This window comes from Apodemus sylvaticus, chromosome 3 (assembly GCF_947179515.1).
Source record: "Apodemus sylvaticus chromosome 3, mApoSyl1.1, whole genome shotgun sequence".
Taxonomy (NCBI): Eukaryota; Metazoa; Chordata; class Mammalia; order Rodentia; family Muridae; genus Apodemus; species Apodemus sylvaticus.
In genome coordinates this window covers 4,236,553-4,253,319 of record NC_067474.1, presented here as the reverse complement: position 1 = coordinate 4,253,319, position 16,767 = coordinate 4,236,553, and the positions used below count along the sequence as shown (strand labels likewise).

At 39.0% G+C, this 16,767-nt stretch overlaps 1 non-coding gene across 1 annotated transcript; it reads right to left on the bottom strand.

Moving 5' to 3' along the window:
- Positions 1-851: 851 nt before the first annotated feature.
- Positions 852-958, bottom strand: LOC127681825 (U6 spliceosomal RNA). The gene has a single exon (XR_007977186.1). It is a non-coding gene; the product is annotated as a U6 spliceosomal RNA (small nuclear RNA).
- Positions 959-16,767: the final 15,809 nt, after the last annotated feature.

Sequence of the window (16,767 nt, the reverse complement as noted above, 5' to 3'; positions counted from 1 at the left end):
TTGGATCTGTTGAGGCCTGTTTTGTGACCAATTATATGGTCAATTTTGGAGATGTTATCATGAGGAGCTGAGGAGAAGGTATATTCCTTTGCTTTAGGATGAAATGTTCTATCAATATCTGTTAGATCCATTTGGTATATAACTTCTGTTAGTTTCATTGTATATCTGTTTAGTTTATGTTTCCATGATCTGCTCATTGCTCAGATTAGGGTGTTGAAGTCTCCCACTCTTAGTGTGTTGGGTATGATGTGTGTTTTGAGCTTTAGTAAAGTTTATTTTATCAATATGGGTGCCCTTGCATTTGGAGCATAGATGTTCAATATTGATAGTTGGTAGATAGTTTGTTGAAAGATTATCTTCTTGGTAGATTTTTTTTCCTTTGACCAGAAGTGTCCTTCCTTAGCTTTTTTGATAACTTTTGGTTGAAAATCGATTTCACTCGATATTAGAATGGCTACTTCAGCTTGTCTCTTGGGACTATATGCTTGGAAAATTGTTTTCCAACCTTTTACTCTGAGGTAGTGACTGTCTTCATCACTGAGCTGCATTTCCTGTTTGCAGCAAAATATTGGGTCCTGTTTACATATCCAGTCTGTTAGTCCTTGTCTTTTTAATTGGGGAATTGAGTCCATAATGTTAAGAGATACTAAGAAAAGGTGATTGTTAATTCTTGTTATTTTTGTTATTAGAGGTGGAATTATGTTTGTCTGGCTATCTTCTTTTGGGTTTGTTGAAAGATTACCTTCTTGCTTTTTCTAGTGTGTTGTTTCCCACCTTGTCTTGGCATTTTCCATGTAATGTTTTTTGTAGAGCTGGATTTATGTAAAGATATTGTGTAAATTTGGTTTTGTAAAAATATGGAACACTTCATGAATTTTCATGTCATCCTTGTTCAGTGGTCAAACTAATCTTCTCTGAATCATTCCAGTTTTAGCATATGTGCTACTGAAGCAAGCACCTCCGTTACTTTCTTATACCACTTAAGATCACAGGCCAATAGGTAGCACAATCCACAGTGAGGTAAGCTTCTCCCATATCAGTCATCAACCAAAATAATGTACCACCAGCTTATCTACAGTACCATCTGGTTGAGACATCTTCTTAATTGAGGGTACCTCTCCCCAGTAGGGTCTAGCTTATGCTATCTATCTACTGCATCACCCCTCTCTTTAAAAATATATCTGTTTATTTGTGTATGAGTGTTTTGCCTGCATGCATGTGTGTGTACCAGATGAGTGCCTAGTGCTCTTGATGTTCAGGAGAGGGCTTCAGATTACCTCCATCCACAGATACTATCCCTTTAAGTTTTCGTGACCTCTCTTCCCCTAGCATCCAGTCTTCAACATATGTTACTTTAAAATATATTCCAGACCCAAACCCATAACAGGAAAGAGAAAGGTTAAATAATAATAGAATGCTACATGACTCCTCTCATCAACTCCCTGTGTTAATTTTGGAATTATATATATATATATATGTGTGTGTGTGTGTGTGTGTGTGTGTGTGTGTGTGTGTGTGTGTGTGTATGTATACATATAAAATTTAGTCTGGACCTTTCAATTTCTTAGGTGCTTCTAGAGTGGCCATAGTTACTGCCATTAGAATCCCATGGAATACATACACTTTTCTACAGACCATAAATTTAGTTGCTATTCTGTTTCTGGTCCCCTTTCTAGGTAAACTGAGAGAGAGTACTGCATAGCTTCAAAGTCACTGTTTTTCAAAATTTACTTGAAATACTTGCATCAGATCTTGACGGCATGTTTATAGAAACAGACACTTCTCATTCTAGGCTCATTCAGTCTCTAGGATTGGTGATTAAAAAGTGTAAATTTGAAGCTAGTGCTCTATTGATGATTGCTATGTGCACCTTCAACTGTGAGACTTTCATATCACCCAAAATTAGAAGCAGACATAATTAGGTCTTTTCTTTTTTTAATATTCCTATTCCTTCTGGTATTTATGCTTTTGGTATTCTAGGATGAAGTGTACCTACCAAATTGACAGTATCTTCATCTCTGTGCAAATGTATCCATACCACAACAAAGAAGAATATGAAGGTAGATGAAAATTGTGAGTAAGAGAATCTGACACATGCCATATGATCTACCTGTCTCTTGTGTCACTTCTATGAGGTCACCCAAGGTACAGTCTGTGTGATTTGGGTGCTAACTTAGTCTACAAGTTCAATTTTGCCAACTATCTCAGGGAGGAGTAAGAGAAGAGCTAGAAGAAAACCCCAAAGTACAAATTGGTTATGTTAAACATTTTTACTATTGTTAGAAATGTAGATCAGGTACTCAGCTCAGTTAAATAGAATAACTAAGAGAAGAAACACAGGCTCTATTTTGTGAAATACTAGGGTAGACATAATTAAAATAGTTATTTTTAGTTTTGTCTTAGTTAGGATTTCCATTATTGTAATACCTGCTATGACCAAACAGTAAATTGGAGGGGAAAGGGTTTACTCAGATTATACTTCTCATTGCTATTATCACCAAAGGGAATAAGAGCAGAAACTCAGCTAGAGAAGGATTCTGGAGGCAGGAGCTGATGCAGAGGCCACACAGGGGTGATTGTTGCCTATTGGTTTGCTTCCCATTGCTTGCTGATCTTGTTTTCTTATAGAATTTAGGACCACCAGCCCACAGATAGAACCACCCACAATGGGCTTGGCCCTTACCCCCAGCAATGAAATGACTAATTTAAAAAATATCTTACAGATAGAACTTCTGGTAGCATTTTTATCAGTTAAGGTTCCCTTAGTTTGTGTGTCATGTTGACACAAAAGTAGACAGCACAAAATTCAAACTAAAATTAATCAAAAAAGTCAGGAAAATACTTCTACTTATCAAAGGAAAAATCTATCAAGACTTGAATTCTTCACAGCTATGCACTAAACACAAGGCAATTTGTAAAAGTGCCTTAAAAAATAAATTAGTGAGATCTTGTACTAGTGACTTAACAGTATACCTGAAATCTCTAGAAAAGAAGAAAGAACACCAAAGAGGAGAAGATGGCAGGAAATAATCAAACACAGTGATGAAATCAATAAAATTGAAATAAATAGTTTGTTCTTTAAGAAAATCAATCAGATAGATAAATTAATAAAATAAATGAAAAGGGGACATAGCAACTGACACTGAAGAAATCCAAAGAATCATTTGAGGTAATACTTTAAAAACCTGTACTCTACAAAATGGGAAAATATAAATGAAATGGACACAGCAAAAGCTACAAAGAAATTTGTAATATTATTCTCATGCAAAATGGAACAAAGAAGTTCATCTTGCATAGTGAAAGCATCCCATAATGTGTCCAGAGAAGAGATGGCATGTGGAGTGGACTGTCTTTGGATTCCCAGAAATGGCTGAAGATACCAACTCCTAGATTGAGAAGTACAAGAAATTTCAACCAAGGCAAAGCAAAAAAATTTTTAGATATTAAGTAAGAGATGAAAACACTTTCTAATAAGAGAACTAGAGTTCCTGTTTGTCCTTGTGGTCATACTCTGGGATGTTCGGTAGACGATTGAAACTGTAGATACTAACCTGCAGATACTATGTTCTTTTATAAAGAAACATGTCTACATAAAAGCTTCATTTATCAGTTAGGCACAATAAGAGATTAACAACAGAAACAATTAAAATAGTATAGTTAGGAAACATTGTTATAAAAGTTACATAAATGTGTACTCCCTTTCTAAAAATAGCTTTTTATATGGAAATCTAGATTGTTATAATACTCAGGGAATGAAAGTGATGTCTTTGTGGAGTAGATTTAGGCTGCTCCCAAAGGATCCATGTAAACACAGGTACAGTGATACTAGAACAGGTCTAAAAGTCTAAAGGTTCATAAGTAGGTAATGGGCAGGTAGCATGTAGTACTTGGATACACTCGATGAAGTGATGATTTGTTCCTCAGGTGGAATACAATGGCATCAGATTTCATCATGCCACCTAGAACAGAATGGTGATTCAGGACACATGCATTACTTTTAGAATTTTCCATTTAATGTTTCTAGGTTGTGTTGATGACAACTCATAGTGCAGATGGTGCAGGAACATTGTAGGTGAGCTGCTGACTTGTACTAGTGTTCATGTGGAAGAATGGTAGCAAGGAGAATGCCAGCCAAATGTACTTTTATTCCCCAGGGTGAGTGATTAAACATATTGGAAACAAATAGCTGAAGTTATTCAGTAGCAGTTTCATAAAGCATTTATTCTTTAGGTTCATCTGTTTTTCTTATGGAGACTACCACATCTCTATCTTCCTGGACAGGAATGAAATATATTAGCTATAAAATCAAAAGAAGCAATCAGAAGCAGTACTGGCTCCCACACAAGCACATGAGACAAAGAATGAAACCTTGTTCCTGTTGTCCCAAATATCAGAAGTCTTATATTCTCTTGTTTTAAGAGAAGAAAATCTTCTCTGTATTGTTCCAATTTGCTGAAGCTAGAAGGAAGATCAAAATGTGGATGATTCAGTGCTTCTTAGAAGGATGAACAAAATACTCACAGGAAGAAATATGGAAACAACACGTGGAGCAGAGACTGAAGGAAAGGCCATCCAGAGGCTGCCCTACTTGGGGATCCATCCCATGTACAGTCACCAAACCTGGATGCTATTGTGGATGCCAGGAAGTACTTGCTGATGGAAGCCTGATAAGGCTGTCTCCTGAGAGGCTCTGCCAGAGCCTCACAAATTCAGAGGTGGATGATTGCCCCCAACCATTGGACTAAGTGAGGGGTTTGTAATGGAGGGGCCTAGACCACCAATTAAAGAATAGACATGGAGGGACCTATGGCTCTGGCTGCATATGTGGCAGAGGATGGCCTTGGACATCAGTGAAAGGAGAGGCCCTTGGACCTGAGGGTGTTCAAAGCCACCATGTAGGGGAATGTCAGGGCAGGAAGATGGGTGTGGGTGAGTGGGTTGGGGAACATCCTCATAAAGGGATAGGGGGTTTCTGAAGGGGAGACCTGGAAAGGGGAAAGCATTTGAAATGTAAATAAAGAAAATATCCTGAAAAAAAGGAAAAAACAAAAACAAAAACAAAAATTAAAAAATAAAAGGAAGAAAATCCTGTGACGGGAAGCAGTACGAATTCTGACTCGGAGTAAACAAAACTGATGGTGACCACATTTGACAGATTTCACTTTGTCTAGAGCCAGCTGCCTTGCTCAACCCCAGCCTCTGATGAGTCAATCCGTAGAGGTCACTGTGTTAATTTCAGAGAATAGGAAATGATGATGTCTTTTAGCTCACTACTGGGGTATTACAGCATGGTAGTTGGTTCCACCTTGGCCAGTAAACCTGTCTATGGGTGGTAGCAACTAAAATATTGTTTAGCAACCAGCTGGTGAAAACTGTCTGCTATGTCTAAACCAGACACCGTGACTTTATTGTTATTAAACATTGTCCTTTTGGGTAACTTATGACTCCTGATATTAGACTGCAGAGAGTTTTGTTTTTATTAGTAGTACAATGTTTTAAAACTACTATTACTAAACCTTATCCTTTTATCTGTGAGCTTTCAGCATCTCAACATGTTAATTCATATGCTTTGGGAGGGAAAGAGTGGACAAATTGAAAATGTAGAATCTGGTCAGAGACTAGGTTAAGCCCAGACACAATGGTAATACACAATGAACAAAACATAAGGCTTTTATTTCTTTATTTTGATTTTTAAATAAAATACAAGTTATTAATTTGAACATGTGCAAATCAGTGCATGTAGAGTCTTTGTACCATTTTACCAGAACACATTCCCTCAAGGTCTTTGTCTGCCAGACTCCTTTATCTCATCATATTGAAAGGAAGATGTCTCTCCACTTCTTGTTCAGTCAGACTTTTGCTCCAATCCCCGTTTATTATCCACTTCTTAAAAAATAAAATAAAGCACAATTTCTCTTTTTTGGCACCTATTGTATTTTACAGCAGTTGACATTTTTTTTTATTTTCTTCTCTCATTTCTGTACACAAACCCAAGGGCCAGTTTAGACCAATTGGCCCTAGTTGAGGCATAAAGCAGAGCTGCTATGTGACTCTCATTGGAACCCTCAGCTGGGTCTAGCCTAGCCCAAGTTACTGACCCACAGAATTGTGACACAATAAAATTGTTGGCTTTCAAGCTGAAAGCTTTATGATTCTTTATTATACAACTGCTAACTAGTGGACCCTACAAAAGCTTGTGATATGTGGCTCAGTGGCACATTTATAGGGTTCAGGATTTTTCCCTTTTTGTCACCTAATATCCTTTTACTGAAATATTCTATCCATCTATTCTAAATGAGAGCATCCTTTGACATTTTTCCTAATTCCATTTATCAATGACCAAATGTTTTTACCTGAAACTTTTTGTGCCATAGGCTGTTATGAAAAATATATATAATGAGCAAATGTATTGCTAAGAAGCAAAGTAAATGTCTAGTCTACTTTTCCCAGAATCCTTTGCTTTACTTTTAACTTCTCATTAAAAAGAAAGTTGTTGGAAATTTGACAAAACAGGAGTAGACAAATCACTCTTCTCTATATAAACCTTGTGGTACTTTGAATGTGAAATGCCCTCAATCCCCAGTTTGTGATACTTCCTGAGTCCCTAGCTGTTAGAACTGATTTGGAAGATTTCCCAAAGGTTAGAAAGCAAGGGCTGGGAAGACAGGAGCTGATCCTTGAGGGTATCTTGCCTTCAGTGTTTCCTCTTTCCCTTTGTGATTCCTGTCTGTCCAGAGATAGCTATTCTCTGCCACTGACTCCTGTCACTATGATGCTAGGTTCTAAGAGGCCTAGACATGTAGAGTCAAGTGACCACAGACTAAGACCTATGATTCTGTCAGTATCCCTTGTTTTGTTTCTGTTAGGTATTTTGGTCACAGTAGCAAAAAGCTAAACAACAATCCTTTTATTATAATATATTTTAAGATTTTATGCCTTGTCAAAGCTTGTGGGGGTAAATGAACTAATAACTGACTTGACTTAAGGCCCACTCTACAAGAGATGGAATTCATATCTGACACTGCTTGGTTGACCTGAAACTAGCTAGCCCAGGGATTAAGGTAAATCCAAATCCTACTTTTTAAAGAATGAAAAGGACAGTGTTTGAGGGGGCAGTGGTGGCAGCAGCAGCAGTAGCAGCTGGACCAGCGGAAGGGCCATCAGCAGTGGAACCAAGGTGACAGGGTCCAGGCAGGCCTTGTGCCCGCTACCATTGACCTTCCCTGGCCAGCCGGGCTGCAAGCTGTGGCAGATTTACAGTGCCTTTCACCACACAGAAGCTACATCAGAACTCTGCATCCTGCCAGTCAGTTACGAGAGACTCTCCGCCATCTTGGATTGCGGGTGCCAGAGAAATCAGACAGACTGAGGTACGCAAATATAACCCGAAGCCAACATCGCGGGGGTCTAAGCCCGACAGATGTTGGCCTGCACCCAGGCCCTGGGCTGTTTGGGGGGGCATCGGTGTGCAAACCCAGCCAGGAGGTTGTTTGCTCAGCCAGGTGCTCACACCACCATTTTGACTACTCCATTTTGGCTACTGGACTCCAGAGAGTTCTAGCAGGCAAAGTCAGCTAAGAGTCATAGCCCAAGGCTAACATAGTGGGGGTCTAAGCCGGACAGGCCTTGGACTGCCCCCAGGCCCTGGGCTGCTCGTGGGCCATCTGTGTGCCAACCCAGCCAGGAGGTTGTTAGCCCAGCAGACTCTCCCGGCACTTTCAGGGAGCTCGGGCACACTCCTCCATCCAGGCCACCTGACAGAACCAATTAACAGTCATAGCCCAAGGGGAAGTATGCTCGGGCCTTAGCCTGTTAGGCTTTTGCCTAGACTCAGGGCCTCAGCAGCTAGGCTAGCCTTGTGTGCACCAGGCTGGTTGGGAGATCAGCTGCCCAGCAGAGTGACCAGCACTTGGAAAAGGTCCCGCAGCATACACCACCAGTACTCCCTGAAGGAGCAAACAGGCACCTCCTGGTTCACACAGACAATCTGGGGCAAGGCACATTAGGGCTCCAAGGGCACCCAAGAGGAGGACAGCACATCAGCAATCTGTAACAGGGGAAACCCAGCTATCCAGTGTTGCAGAAATAGCCATACAGCCTCACAGGAGGCACAAACACCAGCCAGAGATAACAAGATGGCAAAGGGCAAATGCAGGAATGCTATTAACAGAAATCTAGGCAATGTGGCAGCGTCTGAACCAAACTCTCTAACATCAGCAAGTCCTGGTTACACAAACACACCAGAAAAACAAGATTTGGATTTAAAATCACTGTTCATGATGCTGCTAGAAGAACACAAAAAGGACATAAATGAATCTCTTAAAGAAGTACAGGGGAACACGAATAAGCTCGAAACCTGTATAATGGAAACACAAAAATCACTTAAAGAAATTCAGGAAAATAAGGCTCAAGAGATAGAAGCCAGTAAAGAAGAAACACACACACACACACACACACACACACACACACACACACAAAAACTTGAAGAAATGCAGGAAAAAGTGAGTCAAACAGCAGAAGTCATGAAAGAGGAAACACAAAAATCTCTTAAAGAATTACAGGAAAACACAAACAAGCAAGTGAAGGAGCTAAGCAAAACCATCCAGGATCTAAAATCAGAAGTAGAAACAACTAAGAAATCACAAAGGGAGACAACTTTGGAGATAGAAAACCTTGAGAAGAAATCAGGGGCCATAGATGCAAATATAAACAACAGAATACAAGAGATGGAAGAAAGAATCTCAGATGCCAAAGATACCATAGAAACCATTGACTCAACAGTCAAGGAAAATGCAAAATGCAAAAAGCTTGTATCCCAGATCATTCAGGACATCCAGGACACAATGAGAAGACCAAACCTAAGGATTATAGGCACTGATGAGAGTGAAGATTTACAGCTGAAAGGGCCAGCAAATATCTTCAACAAAATTATGGAAGAAAACTTTCCCAACTTAAAGAGAGAGATGCCCATGAACATACAAGAAGCCTACACAAACAGACGGGACCTGAGCAGAAATACCTCTTGTCACATAATAATCAAAACCCCAAATGTACAAAACAAAGAAAGAATATTAAAGGCAGCAAGAGAAAAAGAACAAGAAACATATAAAGGAAGACCTATCAGAATCATACCAGACTTCTCATCAGAGACCATGAAAGCTAGAAGATCCTGGGAAGATTTCATGCAGACTCTAAGAGAACACAAATGTCAGCCAAGACTACTATAACCAGCAAAACTCTCAATCACAATAGATGGAGAAACCAAGATATTCCATGACAAAACCAAATTTACACAATATCTTTCTACAAACCCAGCTCTACAAAGAATAATAGGAGGAAAACTCCAATACAAGAAGGGAAACTGTGGGAAGCAGTCCTGAGCTATTCAGACTTAATGCTTGCTCACAGCCCTAAGGTGGTGGCTGCTAAAATATGAGAACAATTAACCAGAGCCTTCCCCATGAGCTGTTGGTGCAAGAAGATTCCGAGAATGCCACAAAATGTTCCTGCCCTAACCGCGGAATGTTCCTGCTGGTGTTAACTCCGGGTGTCCCCACCAGATGACCTCTTTGCTTCCTGCTTCGATCACCAGGGGTGTCTCTGCCCTTTGCTCCTTTGTCCTTGTGTGAAGGTTATTTCTTCTCTGTAAGCCTTAAAACTAGCTTGCCTCCCTGACATTAAATGAGACCTTGACACAACCCAGACTGACTTAATCTTTCTTTGTGTGCTTGGCCTCCTTTCTCTCTTCCCCCCATTCCCTCAGGTAGTCCCTCTTCGGGACCCTGGAATAACTGGATCTGCTGGACAGGTCAGGAAACTACACCCTGGAAAAAGCAAGATAGTTACCTTCTTTCATCAAACCCAAAGAAGATAACCACTCAAACATAAAAATAACATCCAAAATGACAGGAAGTAATAATCACTACTCCTTAAAGTCTCTTAACCTCAATGGACTCAACTCCCCAATAAAAAGACATAGACTAACAGACTGGATAAGGAAACAGGACCCTACATTTTGCTGCATACAGGAAACACACCTCAATGTCAAAGACAACAACTACCTTAGAGTAAAAGGCTGGAAGACAATTTTACAAGCCAACGGTCTCATGAAACAAGCTGAAGTATCCATTCTAATATCAGATAAAATTGACTTTCAAGCTAAAGTCATCAAAAGAGACACAGAAGGACACTTCTTGCTGGTCAAAGGAAAAATACACCAAGAAAAACTTTCAATTCTGAGCATCTATGCGCCAAATGCAAGGGCACCCTCATTTGTAAAAGAAACTTTACTAAAGCTCAAAGCACACATTTCACCTAACACAATAATTGTGGGTGATTTCAACACTCCACTCTCCTCAATGGACCGATCAGGAAAACAGAAACTAAACAGGGACACAATAAAACTAATTAAAGCTTTGGACCAATTGGACTTGACTGATATTTATAGAACATTTCACCCTAAAACAAAAAAAATACTCTTTTCTCAGCACCTCATGGTACCTTCTCCCAAATCGACCATATAATTGGTCACAAGAAAACTTCAACAAATATAAAAAGATCGAACTAATCCCATGCCTCCTATCAGATCACTATGGAGTAAGAGAGGTCTTCAATAGCAACACAAACAACAGAAAGGCCACATACACATGCAGGCTGAACAATACTCTACTCAATGACACCTTGGCTAAAGAAGAAATAAAGAAAAAAATCAGAGAGTTTTTAGAATTTAATGAAAATGAAGGCACAACATACCCAAATCTTTGGGACTAAATGAAAGCAATGCTAAGAGGAGTACCTCCAAAAAGAAAATGGAGAGTGCATACACTAGCAACTTAACAACACACCTGAAAGCCCTGGAACAAAAAGAAGTCAATTCACCCAGGAGGAGTAGAAGACAGGAAACCATCAAACTCAGGGCTGAAATCAATCAAGTGGAAACAAAGAGGACCATACAAAGAATCAACGAATCCAGGAGCTGGTTCATTGAGAAAATCAATAAGATAGATAAACCCTTAGCCAGACTGACCAAAGGGCACAGAGAAAGTATCAAAATTAACAATATTAGAAATGAAAAGGGGGATATAACAACAGAAACTGAGGAAATTCAAAAAATCATCAGATCCTACTACAAAAGCCTATACTCAACACAACTGGAGAATCTGGAGGAAATGGACAATTTCCTAGACAGATACAAAATACCAAAACTAAATCAGGGCCAAATAAATCATCTAAACAATCCCATAACCCCTAAAGATATAGAAGGGGTAATAGAAAGCCTTCCAACCAAAAAAAGTACAGGACCAGATGGCTTCGGTGCAGAATTCTATCAGCCCTTCAAAGAAGACCTAACACCAATACTCTTCAAACTATTCCACAAAAGTAGTAACAAAAGCAGCACTACCCAATTCCTTCTACGAAGCCACAATTACACTGATACCAAAACCACACAAAGATCCAACAAAGAAAGAGAACTTCAGACCAATTTCCCTTATGAACATCTCTGCAAAAATACTCAACAAAATTCTTGCCAACTGAATCCAAGAACACATAAAAACGATCATCCACCATAATCAAGTAGGCTTTATTCCAGGGATGCAGGGTTGGTTCAATATACAGAAATCCATCAATGCAATCCACTACCTAAACAAACTCAAAGAAAAAAACCACATGTTCATTTCATTGGATGCTGAAAAAGCATTTGAAAAAATTCAGCATCCTTTCATGCGTAAATTCTTGGAAAGAACAGGAATTCAAGGCCCATACCTAAACATAGTAAAAGCAATATACAGCAAACCATAGCCAGCATCAAACTAAATGGAGAGAAACTTGAAGCAATCCCACTAAAATCAGGGACTAGACAAGGCTGCCCCCTTTCTCCTTATCTTTTCAATATTGTACTTGAGGTACTATCTCGGGCAATTAGAAAACATAAGGAGGTCAAAGGGATACAAATTGGAAAGGAAGAAGTCAAACTATCATTGTTTGCAGAAGATATGATAGTCTACCTAAGTGACCCAAAAAACTCCACTAGAGAACTCCTACAGCTGATAAACAACTTCAGCAAAGTGGCAGGTTATAAAATCAAGTCAAGCAAATCAGTAGCCTTCCTATACTCAAAGGATAAGCAGGCTGAGAAAGAAATTAGGGAAATGACACCCTTTACAATAGCCACAAACAGTATAATGTACCTTGGGGTGACTCTTACCAAACATGTGGAAGATCTCTATGACAAGAACTTAAAAACTCTGAAGAAGGAAATAGAAGAAGACCTCAAAAAATGGAAAAACTTCCCATGCTCATGGATCGGCAGGATTAATATAGTTAAAATGGCCATTTTGCCAAAAGCAATATACAGATTCATTGCAATACCCATCAAAATCCCAACTCAATTCTTCATAGAGTTAGAAAGAACAATTCTCAAATTCATCTGCAATAACAAAAAACCCAGGATAGCTAAAACTATTCTCAACAACAAAAGAAATTCTGGGGGAATCAGTATCCCTGACCTCAAGCAATACTACAGAGCAATAGTGTTAAAAACTGCATGGTATTGGTTCAGTGACAGGCAGGTAGATCAATGGAACAGGATTGAAGATCCAGAAATGAACCCACACACCTATGGCCTCTTGATCCTCGACAAAGAGGCTGAAAACATCCAATGGAAAAAAGATAGCCTTTTCAACAAATGGTGCTGGTTCCACTGGAGGTCAGCATGCAGAAGAATGTGAATTGATCCATCCTTGTCTCCTTGTACTAAGCTCAACTCCAAATTGACCAAGGACCTCCGCATAAAGCCAGACACTCTGAAGCTAATAGAAAAGAAACTGGGGAAGACCCTTGAGGACATCGGTACAGGGGGAAAGTTCCTGAACAGAACACCAATAGCATATGCTCTAAGATCAAGAATTGACAAATGGGACCTCATAAAATTACAAAGTTTCTGTAAAGCAAAGGACACCATCAAAAGGACAAATCGGCAACCAACAAATTGGGAAAAGATCTTCACCAACCCTACATTAGATAGAGGGCTAATATCCAATATATACAAAGAACTCAAGAAGTTAGACCCCAGAAAACCAAATAGCCCTATTAAAAATGGGGTACAGAGTTAAACAAAGAATTCTCACCTGAAGAACTTTGGATGGCAGAGAAACATCTTCAAAAATGTTCAACTTCACTAGTCATTAGGGAAATGCAAATCAAAACAACCCTGAGATTTCATCTTACACCAGTCAGAATGGCTAAGATTAAAAACTCAGGAGACAGCAGGTGTTGGTGAGGATGTGGAGAAAGAGGAACACTCCTCCACTGCTGTTGGGGTTGCAAATTGGTACAACCACTCTGGAAATCATTCTGGTGGTTCCTCAGAAAACTGGGCATGTCACTTCCAAAAGATCCTGGGCATATACCCAGAGGATTCCCTAGCATATAAAAGTAGATATATGCTCTACTATGTTCATAGCAGCCCTATTTATAATAGCCAGAAGTCGGAAAGAACTCAGGTGTCCCTCAATGGAGGAATGGATGCAAAAAATGTTGTATATATACACAATGGAGTACTATTTAGCCATTAGAAACAATGAATTCATGGAATTCTTAGGCAAATGGATGGAGCTGGAGAACATCATACTAAGTGAGGTAACCCAGTCTCAAAAGATCAATCATGGTATGCACTCACCAATAAGTGGATATTAGTCTGAAAAACTGGAATACCCAAATCATAATCCACACATCAAATGAGGTACAAGAAGAACAGAGGAGTGGCCCTTGGTTTTAGAAAGACTCAGTGTAGCAGTATAAGGCAAAACCAGAACAGGGAAGTGGGAAGGGGTGGGTGGGAGAACAGGCAGAGGGAAGGGGGCTTATGTGACTTTTGGGGAGTGGGGGACCAGAAAAGGGGAAATCATTTGTAATGTAAATAAAAAATATATCGAATAAAGAAACAATAAAAAATACAGTGAAAAAAAGAATGAAAAGAAAAATGTAAAAAAAGAAAGCACCTAAACTTCTAATGACTTTCTGCAATAGTCTTATATTAGTATCTTGCTTAGCCACCATCAGAAAAGCTTTCTCCTGCATCAGATGCAAGAAATAGAAAGACTCATAGCTAGATGTTAAAGAGCAAGTGAGAGACCTTAGAAATCTCAGCCCAAACTGCGATGTCTCTGTGAAATTACTCCCATCAGGCCTTGGGTAATCCTATATATGAAAGGATAGAAATTGTAAGAGCTTCCATCTACCACAGGGGATGAAAGACCCCAAAGAAACAAGGTGCTCTAAAATTAATCAGGTCAACAAATGTGAACTCACAGAGACTGAAGAAGCAAGCATTGGATGGCATCCTAGAGTTGAAAGGAGAAGTTGACACATGCTTGTCCCCAGACCAGAAGCTGTCTCCAATTAATAGCCATTTACAAATTAAAGATTATTTTTCTCCAAGGGAGTCTCACAGGGGAAACAAACTACTCTTAAGTGTAAAGATGCATGCCCAGCATTAGATGCTGTCTGAAAATGAACTCATAGCATCTTTGGAAGTTCCTTGCCTCATTATGTCATTTGAGGACTATAACAACTTTTAAATTTTATTATTTTAATACTTTTTATTTATATAGATTTCTCTTTTTCTCTTTTTACCCTAATAGGTTTATTTGCACTTAATGTATTGCTCCAGTTTAGCATTTTTGTGGGCCTTCTGAGTGTGTCTCTGTTTCTATGGGTGTTTCTTGTGCCTTTTTTTGAGCTCTTTTCCCACTGTTTGCTTTGTCTTATACTGAGGTGGTGTCTTACTATATTTTATTATTATCCCTTAGTGGGTTGTTTGTTTTCTATTGAGAGACAGCAGGGGATCTAGATGAGAGGGGAAGTAGGGAAAAATTGAAAGAAACAGAGGGAGGGAATACCAAAATCAAGATACAATGTGTGAAAAAACCCATTTCCAATAAAAGGAAAATAGGCCTTATATATGATTTATCATTTGTAGTCTTAATTAAAATAATTAAAACTACTTTGCATTAAAATAAAAGAGGCTTTCTATCCTTGACTAATTTGATTAGTTTTATATCTAAGACTAGTTTGAAAACATGATGTGATGTTGAAATTCTTGGAGCTTTTAAATCTTCAGACACAAGAGTGACTAAATGTAGAGTCCAGCTCCTACATTCTAACGGCGGGTTCTCTGGAAGGAGAGATCGGTATAGGACCCGGTGGCAAGAGAAAACATGTGGAGACAAAACGTGACTTGTGGTTCAACTCTCCATCTTTAATCCATCTCTCCCAAGATACAAAGGCAGGCCAAGCCCCTCCACTGAAGGCTGAAAACCAATTCTTGTTCTTCAATGAGGTGGGTGGATCAGGTTGCTGGCTGCTATTCTTTGCCTGGAAGCCATTGCTGTTGCAACCCACCTCTGAGTGCTGTATCTGAGAGATTCCTGCTTGAAACACAAAAGAAGAGATTAAAAGGAGAAACTGCTTGGACTGTTTCTCTGGAAGGCCCATGGTATTTAATTTGGTTGTAAATTAGTAGCTCAGGAACAAAACCTGTCTTGCAAATTAACAGCTAGAGGAAAAGGAGCCTACCTTCCCAATATGGGAGAAGCAGCTTTAAGAACTCAATTGAATTAGTTATACTTACCAGCTGATTCAGGGTCTCTATTTACCTGCCATACCAATCTTTTTGGCAGCCATTGGGCTCTGTCTTCTTTGTAAGAGAAAATATGAACAGAACATCTTCTCCATATTAAAACAGGGTCTGGACCATTCTATGTATTAGTTAAAGGGTCTCGCCATTTAACCATCGCATAAGAATTAGAAGTGGCAGGATGCCAATGGCGATCTGCTGCAGACTGACCTTTAGCATCAGTTTGCAAGAAATTTAAAACAAATAAAACAAAAGCAAGTTGTGCTTTGGGTGGTATAGAAGGGTATAACTAAAGACCAGATCAGTACTAACCATTGTTTCAGCTGCGTGGTCATTCAATGTTTCTGGAGATTAATCACCCTGTGAGAAAAATGAAGGACTAGCACTGTGAAAGACTGCTAACTCAAAATAAGTGGAAAAAAGAAAGGTGGCCATCCCCAGGGGATGCAAGGGAAGAAGACTCACCCAGGGTCTTCCTTTGCTAAGAAAATCACAAGTAGCTAAACAGCCAGAAGAAAGAAAAAGTCTTCATTTCAGCGACATTCTTACATAATTGAGAGCAAAAAATTCACTCTTCAAAACTATGTATGGCTAATGAGATTTTTTGGAGGTTATAAAAACAATAGCCCACGAGTCCTTGAGTCCTTTTATCTGTCCTTTTCCTTTTCCTTTCCCCTTTTCTTTTCTTTCTTCTTTTTTCTTTTTTCTTTTTTCTTTTCTTTTCTTTTTCTTTCTTTTTTCTTTTCTTTCTTTCTTTTTCTTTTCTTTTCTTTCTTTCTTTTTTCTTTTCTTATCTTATCTTTCCTTTTCTTATCTTATCTTTCCGTTTCTTATCTTATCTTTCCTTTTCTTTCTTTCTTTCTTTCTTTCTTTCTTTCTTTCTTTCTTTCTTTCTTTCTTTTTTTTTTTTTTTTTTTTTTTTTGAGATGGGGTTTCTCTGTGTAGTCCTAGCTGAACAGAAATTCACTCTGAAGACCAGGCTGTCCTTGCCTTCTGAGTGCTTGCTTCAAAGGTGTGCACCACTATGCTTAGCTAAAAACTTTTTTTGGTTTTGTTATTTTTTAAGATTTATTTTGGGGTGCCTAAGAGTTTTTAACAGCACAAACAGCCTTTACTTTCTCAGTCTAGGT